The following is a 12,945-nucleotide window of genomic DNA, read 5'->3' as shown; positions in this document are numbered from 1 at the left end:
CCCTAGTAGTGAAATTAGAGGGGACTCTGCATAAATTTAACAGCCCAAAAGAAAAGGCCTATAGATATTGATATTTGGAGTTCTTTAAATAAAATGGGGAGATTACTCTCAACCTTCCTCTCCTAAGATCCACTGGTCCAGCAGCCTCTGCCCCTGTACGTCAAGCTTCTGGTCAGCCTTTGTTGTCTCACTTTTAAATTTTATTTTATTTATTTAGTTTATTTATTCATGAGAGACAAAGAGAGAGAGGCAGAGACATAGTCAGAGGGAGGAGCAGGCTCCATGCAGAGAGCCTGATGTGGGAGTGGATCCCGGGACCCCAGGATCATGCCCTGAGCCGAAGGCAGACACTCAACCACTGGGCCACCCAGGCACCCCTCACTTTTAAATTTTAAAAGACCTCTAAGTATCTCCAGATATTTGAGAAAAGTTCGAAACATAAAACACAGAAACCAAGAGACAAACGACCACCACATAAAAAGAAACTCTCAAGAAATAGAGACAGTGTGGGAAGAAAAGCAAACTTCACAAAAACTATAATTACTGGTGTCCTAGAGGCCAGACAAGATAGCACAGTAATAAAATAAAGACAACGTGCAACAAAAGGGGTATTCAAAGAATAAGAAAGAACCCTTGTAAATTAAAAGTATGATAGAAATCAATGACTCAAGAGAAGATTTGGAATATAAAATTGGAAAAATCTTGGAGAAAGACTAGAAACCAAGAAAAAAAAAAAGAAATAAAAGGGCTATGCAATAAAAAATAAAAAGGATCATTCTAAGAAGTTCAACATCTGAATAGGAGGATGTACAAAAAGAAAAAGAGAATAGACACAATGGGAAGAGTTATCAGAGAAATAATACAAGGAAAATTCTGTGCACTGAGGAACATAGGCTTCTAGGTGAAAAAACTCACTTGAGTGCCCGATGCCATGAATGAAAAAAGATACGCATCAAAGCACATCACTGTGTAAAAAACCCCACACAAATCAGAAGCAAAGCTTGAAGACACAAGAGAAAAAAAAAATCCTAAACTGATTACATGGAAATCTGATTTTACAGCAGCACTGGAAGCAAGAAGGCAATGGAACCATACCTTTAAAGTTCTGAGAGGGACTTATTGCCAACTGAGAATTTATATTCAAACAAATTATTAATTAAATCTGAGGGAAGAATGATGGCATTTTCAGATAAGACCAATCTCAATTATTCTATTCCCTGTATGTCCTTTCTGAGGAAGCTACTCTAGATATGTTCCTTCAAAATTAGAGGGGTTAATTAACGGAAGAAAAGAAGTCTTCTTTAAGCCCAGAGAGCAACCAGCTTAGGTTGGAGTAGGAGGACAGAAGATTCCAGAAGGGAGAGCTTCCAAGAAAAAAAAAAAAAAAAAGGACAAGTTGGAAAGTTGAGGGCTGAGTTAGTGGTAGGTATATAGCATATTAAGCAAATAAACAAGAGAGACACTAATGGACTCCAGAAATGAAAACGAAGGAATATACACAAAAGGAATGAACCGTGGCACACCACAGAGTTTGGCTGTGAACCGTCACTTATGTGGATGTAACATCTAGTGTTGACTTAATAAAAAAAGAAAAATGGTTTAACTATGTTAGCAGAAGTAGAAGAGGGACGTGGGATGGTGGTAAAAGCAAGCTAAATGCTCATTTTCTGTGGTAGGAAGTAATGAATAAAAGCCATATAAGTATGCTATTTAGATACGCTGAGATCATTCTAGAATTAGACCAGAGAGCTGAAAGTCGTTGCATTTGGGCGGCAGAGATCAGAGGTCTGTAGGACGGGGGCAGGGCCTGAAACCATGTCTGTGTATGGCTCGGACTCTAGGAAGGGCTTATGTGTCTCCGAGCATATCCACATTGGCAGCTCACACAGGCACAGTCAAAACTGAGGGATTGTTTGCCTACAACAACATGTTAACGACGCAAAGAAATGAACCGGAGCTCCCTTATTTTGGGTGTTGTGCATACGGCCGAGGCAGAAGGGCTTCCTCTTTCTGGTTGTCTGGAAATAAATTCTTTACACCATTTCTTTTCTTGTCCGAACCTTTGTATTCAGGGTTGAACTCATCTTTAATTTCAGCTTTTGTTGAGAGCACTTAGCGGAGCTCTGTCCTAACACTGGGGGAAGAAGGCCTGGGGGAGGCAGGCCGGCGTAGAGAATTCCGGCTTCGTCATTTATCTGTCAGCTTTGGGCCCTGGCTGGTTACTAAAGTCCTTTTCCTTGTCTGAAAATGGAGAAAACACTCCTTGCCTCATAGGATCGTGTGAGGAATAAATGAATAATTTAGTATATTAAGTGCCTGGCACATAGTAGTTGCCCAAAACATTTAAATTAAAAAAAAATATGCAAAGGAACATTGTGGTTAGCCCTTGGTCGAGCACAGGAACCCTATAATGTTGGGTCTGGGCCCTACAGATGAACCGTCCAGAAGAAACAAGAGCTTGGAGGGAAGGGGAAGGCAGAAATAATCCAGGAAGTCATCCAATTTTAGCAGAAATTCTTATTGCATTTTGGGTACAGTGTCTTCTGATCTGACTGTAGAGCTCAGCAAATTTGTGGAGACCTAGATCCTGGAAAATTTTATGTACCAGGATCGATAAGAGCTCTTAGCTAATTTAGGTTCCATATCTAAACAATCAGAAAAGTCGCTCATATTCCAGATAATGTGGAATAATGGATGCAGGGTTAACAGGGCTATTTTTTACCCACGGCTCCTGTGTGCCTTATGGTGATTGCTCATTTAAGCCAGGGAGCTGGGGCCTGGGCCCTACCCCTGGGACAAGCTAACCCATTCTCTCACCAAGCCCATTAGTAATGGCCCTTGTTTGGAGGATGCTTGTCAGCAGGTGCTGGGCTCTGAAATTCTTATGTTCTTGGCTCATTTCATGAACTTCTTTGGGTTCTTTGGTTCTTTGTGGGCTCTCTAACTCCTGGCTGTGGTCTGTGGTCAGCGTGCACACATTGCATACGTGAAGGTAATGCCTGCATGAGGTATGAGGGAGTTAATGAGGCCAAGGCAGCCTCTCATTTATCTGCTCTCTTCCTTAGATGATTCTAAGAATCATCTTCTGTGGGCACCTGGGTGGCTCAGTGGTTGAGCTTCGCTTTTAGCTCAGGGCGTGATGGGTCCTGGGATGGAGTCCTACATCAGGCTCCCCGAAGGAAGCCTGCTCCTCCCTCTGTCTATGTCTCTGCCTCTCTGTGTGTCTCTCATGGGTAAATAAATAAAATCTTAAAAAAAAATAAGAATCATCTTCTACTGCCCCTGGGGCTGACTAAGGGCCTTAGCTGAGGAGCTGCCAGGGGCTGTAAGGTGGGGAAATAGTGCAGGCAGGAGTGAGGGTAGGAGCGGCAAATAGGCCCCAAGCATGAGGAAGGCACGGAGTTAAACTTTGGCTGATTAGCCCTCAGGAGAAAAGTAGTGAAGCCAAATCTAGATGTCAAGCCATTGACCCTTGTGGAATTGGAGCTGAAGACACACAGATTATGGGAGGCTTCAGTTCGGTGGGTGCTATATTAAAACTGCAAGGAAGCACATGAGTCTATATAGGTGACTCAGGGGCAAGGGAATGCAAGAGGATTCTGTGGTCAGCTGAATGGGTCTCACTGGTAAGGTGACAGGAGGAGTAAGGATAGGCCACTTAATAGTAAAACCATATACTAGAAACATCTACTGTCTGTTATTATTGCTCTATTATTTTTTATTTCCCATGTTTCTGCAAAGTACAAGTTGTACTTGCAATCCAAGACTGTCCCATCAGGTTGCCTCATCTGGCAAAAATCCAGCCATAAACTTGGGAAGGAAGTTAAAAAAAAAAAAGTCTTTTGAGTAGCTACAATGGATGACTAAAGCCTAACCGCACAGCCATGCACTGGGTGTTGGTGGGAGAGCTTCTCTGCTCTCAGCCCAGGCCCTGGAAGACTTTGGTGAGCTGGAGCCATCTGGGACCCCAGAGCCGGTCTACACCCAGCTCTTCAAGGGCTTCTGGAAGGGATTCAGGGGATGCTTATAGGAAGAAAAAGGAGGAAGTACCGATGATCTTTGCACTTTCTAGAATATCACCAAGCATCTGTTCTCTCTGGGGCTGCACAGTTTCCTGTCTGCTTCAGCTCTGTTTTCTTTGTGAGGCAGCTTCCTCTCCTGCAGGGCCACATGCCCCGATCACTTGATCTTGCACAAGCCATTCACCTCTTCTAGAGCCCTGGCTACCTTCCCTTTAAGCTCTGGGTCTACCACTAGCTGACTGTAGTCTTTCTTCAGAGTTGCAATTTACAGAGTATCTAATTAGCCCAGCTCCCTCATTGAGGTGAATTGCTTTTAAATGCAAGTCCCACCCTTTGTCCATCAGAGAGGGCTCAGGTGTGAGTGCGGGTTGGGTAGCAGGGAGACAGGTAGGATGACTTGCCTATTGAAGCAATTGGAGGTCTGCAAGCCATCTGCCAAAGGATTTGTTAAGCACAAGTGGAACCCCACCTTTCCTCACCAGTCTGCAGATTGCTATGGCTGGAGTGCAGGGTGCACGGGGTGGAGTGGCAGGGGGCACTCGTCAGCTGGGAAGGGGCACAAGGCTTGGCTTCCCAGGGTCTTTGCCTGGGTCACAGGGCCACAGAAATCCAGTAAGTCTGTTTAGACAGATTATGCGGTGAACTATGTCTCACTGAAGGTTTGGCCTGGAGCAAAAGGAGGGAGAAGAGAGGCTAGATAGAGAGAGATGGAGAGAGGGGGCCTCCCCCCCGTTAGGGGGGCAAGTGAGTCAGTGGCTCCAGAACCCCAAACCCAGGAGCACCTTGCTTCCGGGAGAAGGCAGCTTGCTGGCAGGCTCCTAGGTGGCCACCAGTTCAGCTGCATTTGTGAGTAGCCGTCTCTTTCCAGCCTGTCTCGGTCTCCCCACCGTGACTTTGGCTCCTGGTATTTTGTCACTATTAATTATAGACAGCAGCAAAGTGCCCAGATGCTGCAAGTGATTTTTTCGTTTTCCATGTCACCAGATGCCTTTGTCCTTTGCTCTGCTCGCCCTGAATCATTGCAAGACCTTGACATTTCCACCACCTCTTCACTTTCATCTGGTGACTCTCCATCTCAGTGTCTGCACTCTCCTGGCCTGGCTGTTGTTTCTCTTGGCATCTCAGAGTGTCTTCCTCCCGGACACTGCACTTGTGCATTACTGCTCTCGTCTTATCTATTCCTCCTAACCAGCTCCTTCTCGTGCCCTGCACCCCAAACTTGACTAGGGAAGCTCATTTAATCATCAGGTCTTAGACTTGGGCTGAGCTGAATGTGAACATAAAAAGTGACAACCCAGACGGCTGGCTCTGCACGCTCATTTGCAGAGAAATGTTTCACGTGGTGAGCAAGGATGTGGGTGCTCTCACAGAGCAAGGGTAGAGGCCCCAAGCACCTCTCTCCATTGCTGGGAGCAGTTGATAGGGCACAGAGGCCCCGGAGGCAGCATGCCAAGACTGAGACATTTGGAAATTCCTTGCTGGGCCTTAAGGAAATAACCATGGATTTTCCCAAAGATTTAGTTTGAAGGACTATTTGTCATTAACAACAACAAAAAGCAACATTGGAAATGGCCAGTTACCATGGGGTAACTGTTCTGGTATGGCCACACAGGGGCAATTTATGTAGCCACTGCAGGAGAACACTGGTGACCCAGCACTAAGCCATGCCTTGCTTTACTGCATCTGTGTAAAAAAATGAAAAATAAAATAAAATAAAAATCCAATAACCAAATAAAACCAGGAAGGGTGTGTTATCTGTAGCTATCTTAGGGGAGAAAAGAATAGGTAATTTTTTGCCCCTTCTGTGGACTTAATTATATTTTCTAAAATTTCTAGAATGAACATAAATTTGACACTTGGAAAAAGAACAGTTACTTTAAAAACAAATGCTGTCCACCCAGACAGCCATAACAATATATGGGTTGGAAATTCAGTTTCCGTTAAAAATGCTCCCAAAATAAATTAGGAATTGAATTCACATTTGTAACATTACAAACAATACACCGTAGGTCAAAGGGAGACTGAGCGAGTGTGATGTTTGTTCACTGAAATCAGCTCTCCATAAGCCTTATTCTAAACACGAAACTTGAGACCAGAACTCTCGTTTACTTTTTCTTGGATTTCTTACTCATAGCAGCAAGTAGCACAGGATTAGGTGACTGTGGCAGAGTCTGCTTTGCTTCATCTACAACTCACCAAAATTGCAGAAGGGGTAGGTCTGGCGGGACAGATGGGCAGCTAGAGTCCTGGGAGAGGGCCGCCTCTTTCAGGTGGCGCTGTCGTTCTGGAAGGGGGCCCTGAAGTGTCAGGAGTGACCAGGGCCGGGAGTGGGAAGGAGGCAGGGTGCTAACCCGCTTGCATGCATTAACAGATGTGCTTTCTGGGGCTCTGTTGGCAACTCTGGTTTGTATGTGTGGTTGTTTTTTTTTTTTTTTTCCCGTCTCTGCAGGCGAGGTAGAGCCAGCTGTGCAGAGCTCTGCAGCAAGCGGCCCCGAGAGAAGCAGTGAAGTCCTGGAGCCCAGCTGAGATGAACTGGCCTCCTTGAGCGTGCCCAAGCCCTGGCGCCAGGCCTCTGTCCCAGCCCTGAGGTAAGACCGCCCGAATGCCAGCTTGGGGACCAAGAGGGCAGAAAACGCCTTCTCATCCATGGAAACCTCTTCCTCTAAAGGCTCAAGGGAGAAGGAGCAGTTGTTTCTGGTACAAACCATCTGCTTCCACCTTTGGCCATTTGATGGCCAAGGAGGCTTTGATTTTTCAGAGTGCGACTTTTGGAACCTTAACAGGGAGTTGTGTTTCCTCAGTCGCTTGTGAAATTTGAACTGCAAAGGGGTTGAATTTAACCTCCACATCAGACTGCACCAGGTTCAGGTGAACACCTGCTCTGTCCTCCGGGGGAAGTTGAGCTCCTTGGAGACTCTCACACCCAAGGGAGACAGGAGGACAGAAATTATGTGGGGGGGGGGGGGGGAGGGCGGTGATTGCAAAGCATTCCACTAAGCTCCCTAAAAAATGACTCATTACCTAGATATGTTCTGATTGTAAAGGTAAAATGTGCTCCAGGATATTTGGAAAAATACTGACATGGAAGAAAATAAAACCTGTCTGAAATGCAACCCCTGTTAACAATCCTTCAGGGTGGGTTTCATTAAGGTTCCTCAGTCAGCCCCCAGTTAGCAGTCAACGTCCTCCTGCCTGGAGGTAGAGAGGTGAGGCAGGAAAACCCCCCAACCAGGAGCCAGGAGAATCGGCTTCTAGTCTGCGGGCTTTCAGAGAGCAGATTTGGGTAATCTTCAGGAATTTTGCGAGCTGCTTGTTAAAAATTGTTGACAGCCGGAAATTGGCCACGGTGGGGAAGTTTACAGCATGGGCAATTAGCCAGGGCTACAAACAGGGCCTTTGGTTTGGGAGATTCAGGTTACCAGCTCCCTCTGCCACCGACAGGGACAGGCCGGGGACAGGCCGGGACACTTGAAGCAAGTGGCTTCCCCTGCGCACCCCTCTCCCTCTGTGAGGAGCAGGGGCTCCGTCAGCATTAGCCGCGTGGCCAACAGGAGTGACACCTCCGTTCTTATCCAGTAAGACGGTTGTGAGGCTCCCTGCCCGCGGGGTTTGGGGGGGGGTGGACTTTGGTAGATGGGCAAACCCCAGGCTTGTCAGTGGAGACGGTCTGCTGGCCCTTCCCGCCTTGGCGCTCGCTTCTTGGGAAATCTGTGAATTACTGACACCCTTTTATAAGGGCAGAGAAAAACTCTCCTTTTCCTGACAGACATCTGGGGCATGTTTCCTTCCTGGAAAAATCGAGGAGTCGGTCAGAGAAGTGTGAAAAGGAAGCCCGGCGCTGCTGGATGGGAGAGCCAGGACTGAAATGGGAGCTTTTGACTCTGGAACTCTCCTGGGGGGTGTGGGGGGTGGGGAGGGAAGGAGCACTTCCTGCCAAATGTGAAATTTAAACAAAAGCCTCTTTCTTCAAGGCCCTGCTGTGGGCAGATTAGAGCTAATTAAATTAGCATAATGGAACCCCAGCCTCTGCCCTTCCCCCTCCACTTTCAGAACCTTTGGGTTCCCTACCCCTCCCTCCTTTTTGTATCCTGGAGAGGGGGATGGGGAGAAGGTGGGGCATCATCAGTTCAGCACGCCCTCACTTTGTAGAACTGTAGTTCAGAAGGTGATAAAGGTGGGAGGGAGGCCATTTGGTCCCAGGTCACACCACTGGTGACAACTGTGGCTGAGGGGATAATAAGCACATGCTCCCGGGGAGGCAAAGAATGAGGCTGGTGGGGTGGGACGCTGCTCAGGAAGCCTCAGGATCCTGGAGCCCTTTATGTGACTGGCCCAGGGACCTGGTGGATGGTCTCAGGGGCTGGCCCTGCCTCCACGCTCCCCCAGTAGCTGCAGCCACAGCTCCAGTGTGATGCGTGCCCTGGTCCCCTGGCCTGCTTGCAAGTAAGACCCCTTCCTCATCGGGGCTTCAGTTTTCCAGGTCGGTGAAACCAGCTGGACAGATCTAATTCTGAAGACTTTTAGGTGTGTGTATAAGGAAGGCAGGGAAGGGTAGGGAAGACTCAGTGATGGCTCTAGGCCCTGTGCTTTGTGCTCTGTTTGCAGGACCTCCTTGAACTCTGCAAAGGCCTAACGGGGTAGGTTTTTCTATTAACGAGGCAGATGTGGAAGTGGGGTCTCTCACAGAGGTAAAGAGACTTGTCCAAGATTGGACAGCCCACAGGCAACAGAGCTGTAAACGGAGCCTGGCTGTGACTCCTTGGCTTCTCAGAGGTAGTGGATGCTCTTCACAGCAAGTACCGCCTACACGGGTGGGAGTTCCCAAATGCAGTTCCAGCCAGCAGGGTCCCTTCCCTTGGGGTACCTCATTCTATCTCTGCAGCTCTGTGAACAGTGGCAGCTGTAGTGCTTGGACCTTCACAAAAGGCCACATTGTTCCTTTCAGATACCAAGGACTCTTCACTTTACAGTAAGATAGCGTCAGAGCCGGGAGCATCCATAAGTTCTTTAGCATAGTCCCCTCACTCGCGTGACACCTGGGGATAGTGAGTTGGGATGCTGCTGGGCCCGGGTCTCTGAGTCATCTGGAAGCAGAAGCCTCAGCCTCTGGACTCTCGGCGTTCTTGTCAGGGGGATACCGAGATGGACCTGTTTGGTTTTCGTGATTGTTCCTCTGGCAAGAGGGATTTAATTCAGTTTCACAGATGCTGTGTACCCAGCCACATAACCTGGCATGTTCGGGCAAGAGATCCTGGCTTTTTCTTGAGCATATAGGTATGCCAAGGGACAAGGGGAGGTGCGCTCCAGTATTGAGACTGTGTATGACATATATTAGCCCATAACCATACATCATCTCCAATAATTCTAATGGGGAGACTGTGTGTCCCAAAGCTCCCAGAGCCCTGAAAAACAGAATTTTCAGTGCTTACCCTGATAACTAGGGAGCAAATCAGCGAAGGCTGGGTTGGGGTCTTTGGAAGATTCTTGCAGAGGGGTGGGGCTGAGGGGAGGAGACAGAGTGGCAGAGGGAGAGATTTGGGCAGGCACTGCTAAGTGGGGCAGGTGCCTCTGCCTGTGGAGCTGGGGCTGGGGGCCGGTAGTGGGCTGTATGGTTTTGTAGATAATCAAGAATCCTTTTCCTCTCTGGCACCCATCAGCTTCAGAAGGAGGAAAAGCTCATTTCAGCTGAGCATTTGGAATGTGAGTCCCGGCTGAAAGAGGTCCTTGGAAAGCTGCTTGGTTGGCTTTCACATCTTCCATCTGAGGAAATGGAGGCCCAGAAAGGGGAAGGGCCTTGTCTATGACACCAGTGGACCTGGAATCTCTTCTGAATGTCTGGCCAAGGTCCTTCCCCCCACGCCAGGGAAGAATGTTCCCAGAGCCAGGTACAGCCCACTTCCTGCCTTGGCCTATCTGGCCCAAAGCCTGTGATGGGCTGGGTTTGGCTGTCAGAGGAGTTTGTGGCCATGGCAACCCAGAAGGGAGAGGGTGTCGTCTCAGTGATGCCACACATCCCCTGGCATCTCAGTGATGCCAGCCCATCCTCCTCCTTTGTTCACATCCTTCTTAGAGGTCTGTTGACGCCAAGGGGTATCCTTCCTTCTGGCTTCTTCCCGGAAGTTCACCATTATCGTAAGACCTCACAATACAGAGGAAAGTGCCCCAGCTTTGAGAACATTTAAAGCGGGTTTGAGCCTTGCTTGATCATAGTTGCACGACTACCTGGCCTTTCTGACTCTGTTTCCTCATATGTAAAATAGGCTAAATAACCTCTACCCTGAGTGAAGACTAATAATTATTTATATGATGCTCTTCCCACAAAATAGGTGCCTATTGAATGGTCCCCCTTATTTTTTCTTTCTTTTTTTTAAAGATTTTTATTTATTTATTCATGAGAGACACACAGAGAGAAGCAGAGACATAGGCAGAGGGAGAAGCAGGCTCCCTGCAGGATGCGGAACTCAATCCCAGGACCTTGGCATCATGACCTGAGCCAAAGACAGACTCTCAACTGCTGAACCACTCAGGCATCCCCCATAATTTTTTTCATACACCTGTATTGAGCTATCATTGACAGACAACCACCTGCACAATTTAAACCTCACAGCTTGATGAGTTTGACATATGTATACACTCATGAAATTCTACAGTCAAGTTAATGAACATAAGCATTACCCCTCTAGGTTTCCTCCTTTGCCTTATCCTTCCCTCCTCCCCCTCTCTAGGTCCTGCCTCCCATCCCCAGGCAACTCCCTAATCTGCTTTCTATCATTATAGATAAGTTTGCATTTTCTAGAACTTTTTATAAATAGCATAATACAGCACATGCTCTTCTCACTCTCAGCATAATTTTTTAAAGTATTGTTTGTTTAAGTTTTTAATTTAAATTCCAGTTGGATAACATGCAGTGTAATATTAGTTTCAGGTGCACAATACAGTGATTCAACACTTCCACACGTTACCTGGTGCTCATCACAAGAGCACTCCTTAATTATTTGATATTCATCCGTGTTGTGTGCATAAATAGCTCATTATTGCCGAATAGCATCTTACAATAAGGAAACGCCACTATCTGTTTATCCTTTTATCTATTAACAGACGTTTGGGTTGTCCCCAGTTTTTAGCTGTTAAAATAAAGCTGAAACAAAACAAAACAAAACAAACAAACAAACAAAAAGCCGATTTAAGCATTTGTGAAAATTTTTTTGTGAGGACCTATGAATTCTTTTTCCTGCATCATCACCTAAGAGTGCAATGGCTGGGTCTTATGGTGGGCATATGTTTAGCATTTTAAGAAGCTTGCCAAATTGTTTTCTAGAGTCGTTGTATCATTTTACATTGTCCCCAGCACTACATGAGAGTTCTGGTTGCCCCAGTTCCTTGCCAACACTTGGTATAGTCGGTCTTTTACATTTTAGCTATTTTAATAGGTATGTGGTGATATCTTGTGGTTTTATTTGAATTTCCTTAAAGGCTCACATAAAAAAAAAAAAAGATTTGTTTGTCTTCTTATGATTAAGCGGGTTTTTTTAATATATTCTATAAACAAGTCCTTTATCGGAGAGGTTTGAAAATATATTTTCCGATTCGGAGGCTTGCATGTGGTGAGAGATAATAGCACGTAAACTAATCATTACAATTCAGCTGAGCAAGCATATATATAGGGAAATACAAGGAAAGATCAGTAATCTTTTTTTTTTAAAGGTTTATTTATTTTTTAGAGAGAGTATGAGAGAGAGCACATGTGTAAGCAAGTATAGAGGGAGGGGCAGAGGGAAGAGAGAATCCCAAGCAGACTCTGTACCTGGAGCTAGATGTGGGGCTCAGTCTCACCATGGCCAGATCACCACCTGAGCCAAAACTACGAGTTGGATGCCCAACCAACTACACCACCCGGGTGCCCTGAAAGGTCAGTAATCTTAGGTCAGGATGTCAGGGAAACTTCTAGGTGGTGAAGGTATGTGAATTGAGTTGTAAAGGAAATTTAAAGTTAGTTTGGGGCAGCCTGGGTGGGTCAGCGGTTTAGTGCTGCCTTAGGCCCAGGGCCTGATCCTGGGGACCAGGGATCAAGTCCCATGTTGGGCTCCCTGCATGGAGCCTGCTTTTCCCTCTGCCTGTGTCTCTGCCTGCCACCCCGCCCCCCCCGCCGTATCTCTCATGAATAAATAAATAAAATCTTAAAAAAAAATAAAGTTAGTTTGGTGGAGGCAAAACCAGGGATGTGAGATTGGTACAATGTATGCATACTTCTAGGTTATTTTCTCATGCGAGAGCATTAGCAGAGCCACCACTGCAATCAAGAGACTATTCCATCACTAGAAAGATCTCCCGCATGCTACCCTTTCATTGTCCCATGCTGTGCCCATCCCCCCCCACCACGTTGCATCTCTAGAATTTTGTCGTTTTGAGAATGTTCTGTAAATAGTGATCTGCAATATGCAACCTTCTGAGACAGACTGGTTTCTGGTCATCATCATACACATCAGGTCCGTCCAGGGAGTTGGATGTATTGATAGTTTGCTCTTTTTTGTTGCTGAGAGGTATTTCATGGTACGGGTACACCAGTTTCGCCATTGACCTTTTGAAGGGCATTTTGCGTGTTTCCAGTTTTTGACTCTTACAAATAAAGCTGCTATGAACAATTTTGTACAGGTTTTTGTGTAGACGTACATTTTTGTTTTTCCGGGATAAATGCCGAGCTGCGCAATTGCTGAGTTGTGTGGCAAGCATAATTTTAATTTTTTAAGAAACTGCCAAACTGTTTTTTAGAGTGGCTGTACCATTTAACATTCCTACCAGAAGTGTGGGAGAGATCCACTCCCTTGCCAGCATTGGGTAGGGTCATATTTTTATGTTAGCTCTTCTGATCGGCAGGCAGTGGTGTCTCATTATGGTTTTTTTTTTTTTTTTAAAGATTTTATTT

At 46.4% G+C, this 12,945-nt stretch overlaps 1 protein-coding gene across 1 annotated transcript in view; it reads left to right on the top strand.

Annotated features, from left to right (window-relative positions):
- Positions 1-12,945, top strand: part of ST6GAL1 (ST6 beta-galactoside alpha-2,6-sialyltransferase 1) — a 122,837-nt gene that overhangs the window by 23,102 nt on the left and 86,790 nt on the right. The window contains exon 2 of the mRNA XM_041731755.1: positions 6,472-6,610. The gene's annotated coding sequence lies outside the window, so the exon portion shown is untranslated. The remainder of the gene's footprint in view (positions 1-6,471; positions 6,611-12,945) is intronic.

The sequence above is a fragment of the Vulpes lagopus genome, chromosome 17 (genome assembly GCF_018345385.1).
Source record: "Vulpes lagopus strain Blue_001 chromosome 17, ASM1834538v1, whole genome shotgun sequence".
NCBI lineage: Eukaryota > Metazoa > Chordata > Mammalia > Carnivora > Canidae > Vulpes > Vulpes lagopus.
Note: the sequence above shows the minus strand (reverse complement) of the source record. Positions and strands in the feature narration are given on the sequence as shown.